The sequence below is a fragment of the Amblyraja radiata genome, chromosome 7 (assembly GCF_010909765.2).
Source record: "Amblyraja radiata isolate CabotCenter1 chromosome 7, sAmbRad1.1.pri, whole genome shotgun sequence".
Classification (NCBI taxonomy): Eukaryota; Metazoa; Chordata; class Chondrichthyes; order Rajiformes; family Rajidae; genus Amblyraja; species Amblyraja radiata.
This window is the reverse complement of record NC_045962.1, coordinates 41046633-41060271: the sequence shown is the minus strand read 5'-3', so window position 1 is coordinate 41060271 and position 13639 is coordinate 41046633. Positions and strand designations below refer to the sequence as shown.

General features: G+C 41.1%; 1 protein-coding gene across 6 annotated transcripts in view; it reads left to right on the top strand.

The window, feature by feature from the left end:
• erbb4 (erb-b2 receptor tyrosine kinase 4) overlaps window positions 1–13639 on the top strand; it is a 798196-nt gene that overhangs the window by 68296 nt on the left and 716261 nt on the right. The window lies entirely within an intron of this gene.

Here is a 13639-nt window from a genome sequence, read left to right as displayed (position 1 = left end):
AGTGTGGTGACATTCTTCCAGCAGTAGGGCAGATTAACCTTAAATATGCTTGTTTTATACCCTTAATGCGAGGAAAAAACGCATAAATCATGTTTCGTGATCCATCTTCATGGTGCTTGAACCTTTTCAACCTGCTCCCCCCACCTGAAACAAATAGTGGTAAAGTGCTGTCGCCTTAATCTCCTGACATAATTCACCTTTGCAACTGGTGGATTCGGTTGACTGGGCAATATTCAAGGACTTTTATTATTTCAGTTCATATCCAGTGCATATGACAAACAAACACTTATGAACTCGTGATATTCTCCATGTTCATCTGGGAATCTGCCCTGTGTTTTTGCATTAATTCCAACTACAACCATTCTTGTTGCAATCAGATCCAGTTGCGTCCACAGAAGATCACAAAACAATAAGGAAAACCAGCATGTGCATATGTCCAATTGTGTAGAACTTTACCCTCAAGTCCCCACAGGAGTTTCTCACTGATTCTAGGTTTTTCCTTTCTACCTGAAATTGCATTGCTGTATCAATTATTCCCCACTCACAGCCCACTCTCTTTAGGTGGCCTGATGGACAGTTTCCCGGTGGTGATGCTCTCACTCTTTTGCTGTTGTGGTCCTTCTAGCTGGTAGAGGTCGTAAATTTGGAGGATGCTATCTGAGTAGTCTTGGTAAGTTGCTGCAGTGCCCCAATTTCTATTCTGTATTCTTATTGCTATTTAGCTAAAGAGGTTTATCCTCCCTTCTCCATTAGACATATTGACCCATTTTTGAGATGTTCTGTCATATGGAAACCTTTATATTATCATTTCCAATCAACATTTTGCATCATTGATATACTACTGTTAGATTAGCTTTCAGTGAAGTATATAGGTAAAGGTTATACGTGCCATTGAAGACAACTTTTATATTTATCCACCTAATTGATAGAATTACCATGCCTTGTTTGTTCAGTGTCAGTAGCATTATAAATGGATATTGATTGCTTGTGCTTGTATTGTGTCTTCATTGCTTGTAGTAGAGATTTTAAATTAAGTCAGAAACGCTGGGAATACCCTGCAGCTCAGGTAGCAACTGTGGGGAAGGTTAATATTTTAGATCAATGAATGACTTGACATATTAACACTCCACAGGTTCTCACTGACCTCCTGGTTGCTTCATGCATTTCCCATCTATTTCCTGGTGTTTACAGGATGTTGTTTCTGATTTTTAAGAGCAGGTTTGAAAATTTTAAATTTCTTTGTGTGACTTTTCAGGGCTGCATCTTTCCTTGCACAGCCTTTGCAGAATCTCTTGGCACAATACCCCTGACAGAAGCCCTAAAACTCATTGAAGGCTTGTATAAGCATCCTCTGCTTTTGTTTTGTCTGCAGGGACAGCACAGCTTAAACCCACACCCATCGCAAAGTTTGTCCATTTTCACTTGCTTGTCTTGAGGCTTCATTGCATCAGTCGAAAGAATGTCTGTTGTCCAACACTGGGTGTGTTTTGACAGCATTTTGAGAATGTGGTTGGAATTTGGCACCAATATAAAGGATATTAACAGGGCCAGCACTGTGCCTCGGACTTGATTTGTGCAGTCGCATTGTGTGAGCTCCCTTGGATTTGCAGTATGAATTACTTTCACAAAGCACTGCAATCTCCCAGAGTCAGACCAGGAATGCTTATGTCTGCTTATGTACAAAGCAGATCTTCTGCGTTTTTATATTCTCCAGAATGAAGTAGCCAGGAGGACTTAATGTGTTTCTTTTTTTATAAACTTTTATCCATTAGTTTCTTTGTGAGTACAGCCCACAATTGTTGCACGGTTCATTAAATAGGGGAAAGACACCAGAAAGATTAATGGTGCATATGCGTATGATGTTGGTCTCTTAAACATTTTGGATCGCTTCGGTGTGTGAGGGAGCATTGATGGACAACTCCTGTCAAGTGTGCTTATGGACAAATAGCTTACTGATGGGCTTAAGGTTTCCTACAGAAATGGTGCAGACTTAACCAGAAGGCTTCAGAAGATCATTATGGGTTGGCTGGTTGGACATAATCATAATCCCTGTCCCCACCCAGCCAGTCTCCATATATCCACCATGAGCCATAACATGTCCAATTTTGCTACTATTTCCATGGACCTGTAAGGAAGATATTTGATTGTAAGAACATTTTTAAAAATTGCAATGCCTTGAATGCTAATAATCAGAAGGATAGAAAAAATATTAAACGTTAAAAGACATTTAAAAAATATATTTCTCAAATTGTCCTTCAAAATTGCTGAGAGCATATCCAGGAGATTAATTTTAAATGATTGCCAGAGTCCAGGACAATCCTGGATGGCTGGTGACCCTAATTATATTATATTCCTGATTGTCATCATTCTTAGTTCTGCTTTTTATTGGTTTTGCATAATTATGAAAGGTATAATTATAAAACTGTTAATATGCACACATTGTCTCACGTTTATCTTGAAAACAAAGGTTGCACCTGCTATAGTAGGGCAACTATACATATATTCCAATTATCCATTTTCTCTACTATTTCCCACCAATTTTGAAAAACAAAACCAATGCATACACTCTGCAAATACCAGTACCACCTGGCTGGGATTAATCAGCAGAGAAAAAACCCGATTTATTTCAAATGTATTTGATTTGCAATGTGCTTTTTTCTATTCTAGCACCTAGTGTGTCAGTATTTGGAAGACCAACATTTGGTGATTTTCAATTATTTACCCAATTCTATTATTCACTGGGATAGGAGGGATTACATTATGATAAATCGTGGCATTTCCTCTCCACTTCCATTACCACTCATCCATCTGCGTCATGTTACTTGCACTACATTTATTTTACACACTCTTTCACGAGAGAAAACCCAGATAGCATGCAGAATAAGGTAGAGTTTACGTGCATTCGTGATGACAATTCTAGATCAGGACACCACCAGCATTCAGAGATTCACTGCCATGTTTAATGATAATGGAACAACTCAGTTGTACCATAAATGTATGCTTTGTCGACGTCCAATGTGCATTTGCAATATGCGTTGACATCCGGTTAATAAGCATGTTTCTGTGACAGTATCATTAATATGCCTCATTGAATCAGTTACAGTAGTACCAGGTTCCAATGCCCAATGTTTTTTTTCTTAATGTGTTGTACTCTGTATTTATATATTTTGACATTTCTATAATATCTTATGCTGCAGTTCATCAGATAAGTGGATTTGGTGAGGAGTGCAGTTGATATCATATTCTGTCCATAATTGTTTCCATCCAGGTTGTTTCATGGTATCCTTATTACCAGTAGTATATTGATGGCATCATTAATGATAACCCAGCCATGACATCAAGGAGGAGATTGTGAATTTAGGGCCAGGAAGTAAAATATTAACTTCCTAAATAAGATCACAACCAAAGTGATGATTTGGTGACTAAATAAAACTATTGCAATGATAGAAATGATGGAGGAAACATCTAAATAGCCAAACTGGAACATTCCATGAATGATTAATTGCCCTAACGGTTTAATCTCTTCCCTGTACGGGGACCCGACTTTTTCCCTGTCGGGTCTCCGGTGTCGTTGGGCCTAACATCGTGGAGCCGGCGGCGGCCTCCAACCAGAACCAACCTGAGGGCTCCAGTCATGGAGCCTGCGGACTCGCCATCGCAGAGCTGGCCGACTTCAGAGCAGGGAGAGCTGTGATGGAGCTGACTTCGGAGCTTCGGAGGCTCCAGAGCAGGGAGAGCTGTGATGAACCTGACTTCGGAGCTTCGGAGGTTCCGGCCGCAGGCCCGGTGGACGGTAACATCGGGAGCTTGCAGGTTCCTGGTGGGAGACTGCTTTTCGGAGCTCCCACAATGGCAACTTCTCCCGCCAGAATCGCAGGGTTTAAATGACTTGGAGTGGGGCCTAACATTGCCCGGCGCGGCTTAAACTGCCGCGGGACTTACCATTGCCCATCGGGGGCTTTAACATCGTGAGCCCCAGTCGCCTCGACGCTGCAGTTGGACTGCTGGACCGCGGGAGAAGAACAAAGGGAAGAGATAAGACTTTTGCCTTCCATCACAGTGAGATGTTGGAGATTCACCGTGATGGATGTTTGTGTTAATTGTGTTTAGTGTGTGTTTTGTTTTTTTTGGAATGTCATGTCTGCAGGAATGAAATTTTGTTCAAACCTTGTCTGTTTGAATGTCAATAAAAGGCATTCTATTCTTCTATCATTCTATTTGAGGTATATTGGCTAAGACCTTTGAGGGTATAATTAACAAGATGCTTGAGTGAATATATTGATTGAGAAATATTAAATATATATTGATAAGACATTTGAGGTATATACTGACCAAGACATTGATGGACAAATATTGACAAGAAATGTGTGGGTATGTGGAGACAGACAAGTCTGCAGATGTTGGAACCCAGAGCAAAAGATAAACTTCTGCAGGAGCTCAATGGATCAGACAGCATCTGTGGAGGGAAATAGGTAGTTGACATTTACGTCAAGATCCTTCATTTGGACTGGTCCAAAGCTTGTGTCTTGACCCAACACATCAAGTATCCATTTCTCTCCATACATGCTGCCGGACCCACTGAATTTGTCCAACGCTTTTCTTTGCATTTGAGGTAGGAAATTGACTAGAAATTTGAAGTATATATTTACAAGTAGTCTGAGGGTAAATATTGACTGAAACAGGTCTCAGCTCTTACTTGAATTGTAGCCTCTCTATGTCAATCTGGAATCTTGGTTAATCGCCTCATTTGAAAGACAGCACCCTGTGTTGAAGTGCCTGTTTACACTCAATGTGTTCTGACCCTTGCATCGGAGTCATACTCTCCTGCCTCACCAGCAGGAGTGACGCTCTCTGCCCTGACCAACTCAAAATACTAATGCTGGCTTTTAATTTTGAACAACTATTCCCTTGTTTGTTAACTTGACATTCTCCAGTGCCTTTGTATCACTCTCGTTTCCTTTGATTAGAAGTGGATGGAGGTGAACAAGCAATCAATGAGACCAAGCGATGTAAGGAAGGGTATGAGGTGCTGTCAAATTTACTTCAAGACCATGAGTAATATGAGGGATCTACCTTTATTTTGTTGTGGGTGTAATAAACTGTGAAGAATGGGGGAAATATGCATCAATGTTTAGAACACGTTTAATCAATATTTAATTATCATGTGCTGAGCCATTGATATGATAGATGTTATTTATAAACCCCGATCATTCTTACGTGTGTGTATGATGCAGACACCAACCTGTATGAGAAGGAACAACAGGTTAATTGTTTGCAGTGTAATAAAGACACATTTACATCCCTTTGTTAAATCCAATGCATCTGCTGTTTTTTCTATTTAGTCACAATGGCATGAGCAAACCAAACATTGAGCACAGGTTTTGTTTGTTTCCATCACTTCGCACAGTGTGCAGGCTGACAGATTGAGACAGTTAAACATCATGAAGTTGTGTAGGGAGCATGATGCTGGCTTGCAAGCTGTCCTTCGACAGACAGGCAATGTACCTTATTGTTGCTGCATTGTATCTTCAAACCATTACTGTATTAATACAATCAACGGAAATGACAGTGGTGGTTCATTTAATTAACAATGTTGGAAGGTCTGGATTGAAAGGAGGGCATGCAGAATGGCACATGCCATCACATTGCTTTCATATATATTAGTTGTTACACCGACATAAACATGTATTATCAATTTGTACACTGAATTGGCTGTTAATGAAACCTTGGCCAGCCAGTCATTTAGCATCATGCAGCTCCAGATTTAATCAACCAGAGATCTATATGTCAGATGAAGTGCACACGGCAGACACATTTGTTGGAAAGAAGCTGAGGCAACTGTCAGAGCTGTTAAGATTACTGAAAGAATGCAGGCAGAACAGTCGTGATGTCAAGTCTGGCAGTGTTTCACGCAGAAAACATTTACAACTGCATATTTTTGGATTGGTGTTTATTCTTAAATGTTTTGCTTGGATTAGGTCTGCGACATGGTGGGAGGAAGTGGAATGTTGAGTTATTGGAAACTCAAAATTATGGTTGAAGTGAGACTTGTATTTATCAGGTCTCAGCTCCATCAGTCAGTGTGGTACAAACAAGGTGCAATCAGTTCACAAACACCACACAGTGAATGGCAATGCTCTGGGGAGTGTTAGAGAGCAGAGGGCTCTAGGAGTGCAGGTACATAGTTGCTTGAAAGTGAATTCATAGGTAAATAGGGTGGTCAAAAAGGCTCTTGGTACATTGGTCTTCATCAGTCAGGGTATTGAGTATAGAAGTTGGAATGTTATGTTACAGTTGTACAATAAATTGATGAGACCACATTTAGAGTATTGTGCTCAGTTTTAGTCAACCTGCTATATGGAAGGATGATTCAAAGGTACTTTATTGTCACGTGTGCCTAAGTATAGTGAAATTCCTTTTTTGCATAGAGGTCAGGGACAATCCTACAATATATCAGGCACAATCATACAGTTTAAGAGTGTAAAATAGTAGACCACATTGAGGCAGTACGCACAAATCGTCACGTTTTAGGTGCCATCTTGTGTCCTTCAAGTCCAAAATGCTGGAGTCTTAACTGTCCATTCCTCACACTCCGCCACATGTAGCGGCTCCCGATTTAATGGAATCCCAAGCTGCTTCAGAGCCTCCAACGACCCACTCCACTGACTCAATCATTCCAACGACTCCTCGGCACGTCTATGTGCCCTCCTACACCTCCGATGGCCATTGCTCAGCCCCCGTGACCCAGGGCACTTCCCATAGCTGACTCAGAGTGCCTCCAAGGGCGCAGAAGGTAAGCCCCCAGCCTGCTTACTACATCAATTCTTCCATCTGGAAAGAGTGACGTGGCCAGGACGAGGGCCTGAGGTATTGGTAGAGGTTAGGTAGGCTAGGACTGTATTACTTGGAGTGCAGGAAGTTGAGGCGTGATCTTATAGGGGTGTACAAAATCAAGAGGGGGACTAGTGTTGATGAGGCATCATGGTCCGCATGGGCAAGTTGGGCCGAAGGACATGATTCCGTACACTATGACTTCAAGACTAGTTTCTCTCTTTCAATGAGTGATAATCCTTTTACCTGCATTCAGACCACATTCCCTCAGCTACAATAAAAGTGTTTTATACCTCTAAATGCATTGGTGGATAGTTTTATTCATATTTATTTGAATCTGCAGGTTAGACTTTGGGGGAGCTGGTTTAAGGTGGACCAGATGGGACCATTATTAATCTGCTTGAGGAAATATTTGTAAAATGAGGTTGGGCATCTCAACACACCCATTCAGCGAGGCTGCCTGGATGTTGTGGATGTGAGAGGCGAAATAAAATCACGTAGGTTCTATTAAGCAGTATTTCAACTCCGGCAGGAAAGGCTGAGTGAGCCTTAGCCCAATCGTATCTTGAACTATACTCGTGTATGGATGTTGCCTCACCTGGAAACTGAGGTGTCATATCATGTCGGATTCGTGCCAGACTTGTGCCATGGTAGATGCTGTGTCGGGTATGTGGTAACCCCGCTTCTGGCTTCTGGTGATCTACGGCTCCAGAATGGGCAGGTTTGTAACTTCCCAGAACTGCTGTCCCAGGTGGTGCTGAACCGGGAAATCAATGGGAACATTAACCAAGAAGTTGAGAATATACTCTGCTTCCTTGCCCAGTTTACATTCTTTAAACTCCTGGCATAATAGACTAACTAATGTAGACCAAGCAGAATATTTCATCACTCACTGTGCATAGCAAACCGAGGAATTTGCTGTGCTGCCTAATTTAATTTAGCACGTGGGTAGTGTTGATAAATAAATGGAATTTGGTATGAACAGCCTAAATCCATTTAGTTGTGATAAGGCTCCTAATTCAAAAGCAATTGCTCTTAAATTGACTGCTTAGTTTAGAGAAACAGCCGAAGAGCTAGAGCAAGGAGAAGAAATAAAGGCAGCACGGTGGTGGAGTAGGTAGTGCTGCTGCCTCACAGTTCCTGAGACCATGGTTTAGATCCTGATGTTGGATGCGGCCTTGTATGGGGTTTACACATTCTCCCAGCGACTGCATGGGTTTGCTCCTCATGTCCCAAAGACAATAGGCTATTTGGGCCACTGTAAATTGCCCTCAAGTATGTGTGGGTGGTAGGAGAGTCTGAGGTGGGAAAAGGAATTGATAGGGATATAAGGATAGAAAGTAAATTGGGGGGGGGGGGGGGGGGGGTTGATAGGCTAAATGACCTGATTCCATGTTGTAATGTGTAAAAAAATTAAATTGGGGAAATATCAGCTTTTTGGGCTTTTTTTTGGTGATGTGGATTACTTTTCCTGAGTGATCTGCATGTATTTGATAGGGCACCACTAAAGGAGCTTAATACACCCATAGGCTGTATTGGTTGTACTGAACAGGACATCATGGTGATGGTGGTCAATGTACATCAGATTCAGGAAAATTTGTGCAGAGGGAAGTCTTACCTTCTGTCCAACCTTTGCTGTATCTTAGCATCATAGAGTTAGCACCCATTTTGTCACCATGACTAAAGTCTGTGATGTCAGAGAACTAATAGATAACAATGGAAACAGGTCTGTGTCGACTATCAACGATTAATTTATACTTATCCCAATTCATTCTTCCTACATTGGGAATTGTAAAAATGGGAACTCTTCATTTGGCATAGATGTGGTGTGCCTGTATCGTATGACTCTTTGACTCTTTGACACCCCCATTAGTTCCCACCTGACTTTTTCACTAACCTATGCAACTAGTGGCCAATTAACCTACCAACATTCACGTCTTTGAGTTGAGGAAGGAAATTGCAGTTTCCTGACAAAATCCATGTGCACACAGGGAGAACAGACACGCAGTACCCGAGGTCAGGATTAAACTGGGGTCTGGAAGCTATGAGGCAAACGGCTCCACTGGCTGCATCACTGTGATTCCCCAACTCTGCGACTGTTTAAGGTGACGTGAGGCGATTTGTAATTCAATTCCAATTATACTGCACCTGCCTTGTGAATGCATTATACTGACAATGGGCGCCTTAGTCCAGTGTTTCACTCGAAAGTAGCAATATCCCTTACTTAAGAGACTGAAGTATGAGCAGAATATTTTGGCTATTGAAAGCTGTGTCGCCATCTTGAATGATCTTTTACCTCTGTTCCATTTTCCTGCTCTTCATCTAAATTCACTGGTTGGTTATCAATATTCCTCAACTCAACTCAACCCAGGGAAACATTCCCAGATTTCCACCATGAAGATAGGCTGTGATGCCAGAGGACTGTTGGACAGTAAAACCTGTATTGATGTAGGGAGAAGATGCCTTGGGAAGGATAGATCTGTAAGAAAGGCCAACCAGCTAATGCCCACATTGAGGATTTCCAGTGTCATTCCTTCCTGTCTATCCTTCGCTCTGCTACTTCTTCGGATGGGCTTGACCTGTCAGTGGGACAGGACGTACCCAAGGCAGCTGATGGAGGAGAGCAGGCCTTTGAAATGTCAGATTTGGTGGATCTTATATGTTAATCGCTTACTTGAATGTAAGGGGAATGGGACGTACGGTGCCGGTGAATTTCAGCTTGTCTGCTTCAGCCAATCAAAAACGCCCAGTCCACGTGCCAGCTCCCAGCTCTAGTCACAAACCAGGCACCTTCCTGACCTTGTGCGTTTCTACTCAGCCCAGACATCAGCCGTACACCCAGTCTACATTCCCAGCAACATACAACCATATTCATGTAGAGGAGAGGAAAATAGGTGTGTGGATATGGACTTATCCACATATGAATGAGCCAGATTCCAAGGCACTGGGATTTCTGAACAAAAGGATACCAGATTATCGGAGATTTCCTTTAGTACCACACCAGCTCGCACCTACTAACTATGGTGACCTATTTATTCCTGTATGTCAGTCCATATTATTTCCATTTCCATGATCTTAATTTTGATTAATAACTTTTCATACATGTCTTTCAATAATCAAAACATACTACATCCACTGGCTCCCCTTTATCTATCTTCATGAGCACCATAATTGATATAGTGCAGCCCAGTTTAAAAAAAAGTGTAATCCTAAAATCCAAGCAAATGGTTTCAAACTATAATAAAACTCTAATAATCTGGCATTTGGTTGTTCAGAATCTCATGTTAGAATGGAGCTACATTCCTACAGGATGCTTTTCTCTTAACGGTAATGCCCCAGTGGGTATGTGATCTACAGGCAACATCATTCTGATAATATTATAGGCAAAATGGAAAGGATTGTTTGATAATGTATTTTTGTATGTATCAATGGAAAAGATTGTCAGTTTCAAAAGAAAATCTCCTAAGTGACTCCCTCTGTGAATTAGCTGCCTGTGATGGTGTCCTTGGTAAACTAGTTCAGTTCGCTGTGTAAATGTTGTGTTTATTTATTAATGTTTTACACATATTTATCCGAATAAGAACAATTTTTATTCCGTACCTTTATTTTTATGAATTGTGTAAGGATGAACCTTTCTTACCTGAACTGCTGTAATGCAGGGATGCTTTGTACATCTCCCACTCCCTCTAAACTCCTTGATACATAGTAAAATTTATTATACTACTGTGTGACATAATAAAAGTGAAATAAAAGATTGTGGTAGGATTCAAGTAAGATCCACCAGTCCATAAAATCTGCTTGTCTGGCGTAATTGAAGTCTGAAAGATGCCAGATTATTTAGATTTTGTTGTATTTTAATATAATTGCCAAATCCTAGCTGCAGGGACTAGTATGATATAACAAAGCCATTTTGACAATTTGTTGCAAAAGCTTGAAAATTAGTTAATGCAAGCATTTGGCAGAAGGAAAATAACCTTTAATACCAAAATATTTTGTAAGTGGACTGTTTTATCACATGGTCCATTAATTACATTCCTCCCAGTAGAGCAGTAATGATTCTAATCCATCGGCCATCTAGTTTAACTACACCTGTCATAAATAGCAAGTAATTTGCATAGATAATTATGCTCATTTTCAAATGATCAATGTTACACATGAGAAATGGATGAAAGGTACAGTCTTTTGCTGGTGTTGACAGTTTTGGATTCAGACCAGTTGTATAATGACAGGTAATTGTGTTTTGTTTCTGATGTTGCAATCTAGAGTTTTATTGCACTGTGAAGGCAATTTACTTTATAATACAATCACGTAGGATGAGTAGTAATTGCATGAAATATGAAGCAGTCTTACTTTCTGCAAAATAACAATGTGAATTACTCTGAACTCACTTTGTACAGACAATGAAACTGTACATGTTTAAGGGCAATCTCTCCATAAAAATCAGAATACCTTCTGAGAACAGAAAGTGCTGGTAATACTCCGTAGAACAGGCAACCTTTGTGAAAGAGAAACAGAGATAATGTTCCAGACCTATGACCCTTCATCAGTTTCTACCTGCACAGATGCTGACTCACCAGCTGAGGATTTCCAATATTTTTGATTTCTAATAAGTTTGAACACTGCCATTTAGCCCAGCAAGTTCACGCCAAACATCAAGCACCCATTTACACAAACCCGACATATCTCATTTTACTCTCCATCAACCTCCTTCCCCTCCCGCCCAGATTCAACCTACACATTCAACCACTTACCTACACATTAGAGGTTTTTAAAAGTGGGATGCAGCAGGAAACCGGAGCACCTTGAAGAAACCCACAGAAACCAAGAAGAAAATGCAAAGTCCACATGGACAGCAACAGAGGCCCAGATTGAAAGTGGGTCATTGGAACTGTGAGGCAGCTCTGCCCCACTATCTGGGCCACCCTACTTCCCACTCTGGGCAGGACCACACTGCATCAGCATAATTTTAGATTGTCTTGTCCTTGGAAAGGTGCAGTTTTTATGGCACTAACATTTTAATTATGCTTAATGTTCAGTACAAGGTAAGTGTTGTGCTGTCATTTGTCATTGCATTACCTTCTGATGGGATGAATGATGATGATTCTATGAGTTTCATAGGACAGATAACTCTGAGTATCCAGTGCCTTGCTAATGCAGTCAGCAGTCCAGAAGGGTCATCCGAACTATGGTACCTCTACATTGAACGGAAGGTGCTTCATCTGAAGTGCCATCTCTGTTGTAATGTAGGAACCAAGGCAGCTAATTAGTACATAGCATGCTCTAATTAGTACATTAGTACATAGCATAGCATAGACAGCGTGGAAACAAGCCCTTCAGCCCAACTTGCCTACACCACTGGTCCCACCTGGTTCATATCCCTCCCAACATGTCCTATCCATGTACTTGTCTAACTATTTCTTAAACGTTGGGATAGCCCCAGCCTCAACTACCTCTTCTGGCAGCTTGTTCCATACACCCACCGCCCTTTGATGAAAAAGTTACCACTCAGATTCCTGTTGAATCCTTTCCCCTTCATCTTAAACCTATGAAAAAAAAATCAGATTATCAGCGAGCTTCCCTCTTCTCCTCAAACGTTGCCATATGCAAGAGATTCTGTCAAACGCTGCCCCAAGAAATCACAACTAACTAAAAATGTGTCCGAAGAAGAGACATGACCCGAAAACAGCAGCCTGAAGGAGAGTCCAGACCCAAATATATGTCTATTCCCTCCACAGGTGCACCCTGACCCACTAAGTTCTTCCAGCATTTTGTTTTTTGCTCAAGATTCCAATATCTGCAGTGTGTGTCAGACTATATATCATGCCTTTGAAAAACATAGAGCATATGCTTCAATAATTTGAAATATAATGTAATATCAAAATGAGATTCCACTCCTTGTTTTATCATGCTGTGAAAATGGCTTATTTACCTCCCACCCAGACTCTTGGAAGATGAGGCCAAGTCATCTTAGAAAGGTTAGCTGGTGATAAAGGAAGAACTTAAGTGATCTTACATCAACACTTAGAGCACGACTTCGAACTGCACTAGCCAAGATATTTTAATAAGAGGATTAGAAAGCAACTGGTCTTGGAAATTGAGCTGGATACACTTCATCCAAAGGTCCTAAAATAATAGGAATTGAAATGTACAGAGCAGCTTGTTGTGGGTTGTCTAAAATAAAAGTGAGAAGCAGTGCAGGGTCACTCAATGCTTTGGAACTCTTGATTAGTATGGGTGTCAGGGGTTATGGGGAGAAGGCAGGAGAATGGAGTTGAGAGGGAAAGATAGATCAGCCATGATTGAACGGCGGAGTAGATCTAATTCTGCTCCTATCACTTAAGAACTTCCCAGCTCCCTGATTTTGTGCTTGGGGGTTGTGAGTCTGTAGGAAGACCACCTCACTTCTGTTGGTTAACTTGGAAGTATGGGACTTGGCTATGCGAGGTGATCTTTGTTACGTTCTGGCACTCTTTGAAATTTACTTGCTTTACATGGAGTTAGGTTTGACTACTTTGGGCTGATCTCATAAATAGTTTATCAATATATAAAGTACTTCTTTATAGGCTGATCCTGAAGTTTAAAATGTATGGGATCTATGATGACATGATAGTTTGGATTCAGTTAGCTTACTCAGAGAAGACAGGGGGTTTTGATGGAATGGTATTATTATGACTGTAAGTCTGTGACCCGTGGTTTCGACATGGATCAGTCCTGGGACCTCTGTGGTTTGTGATACATGTAAGTCTAGATGGGCTAGTAAATAAGTTTGCAAATGAGAGATTGGTGGAGTTGTGGGCAAGAAGAACAA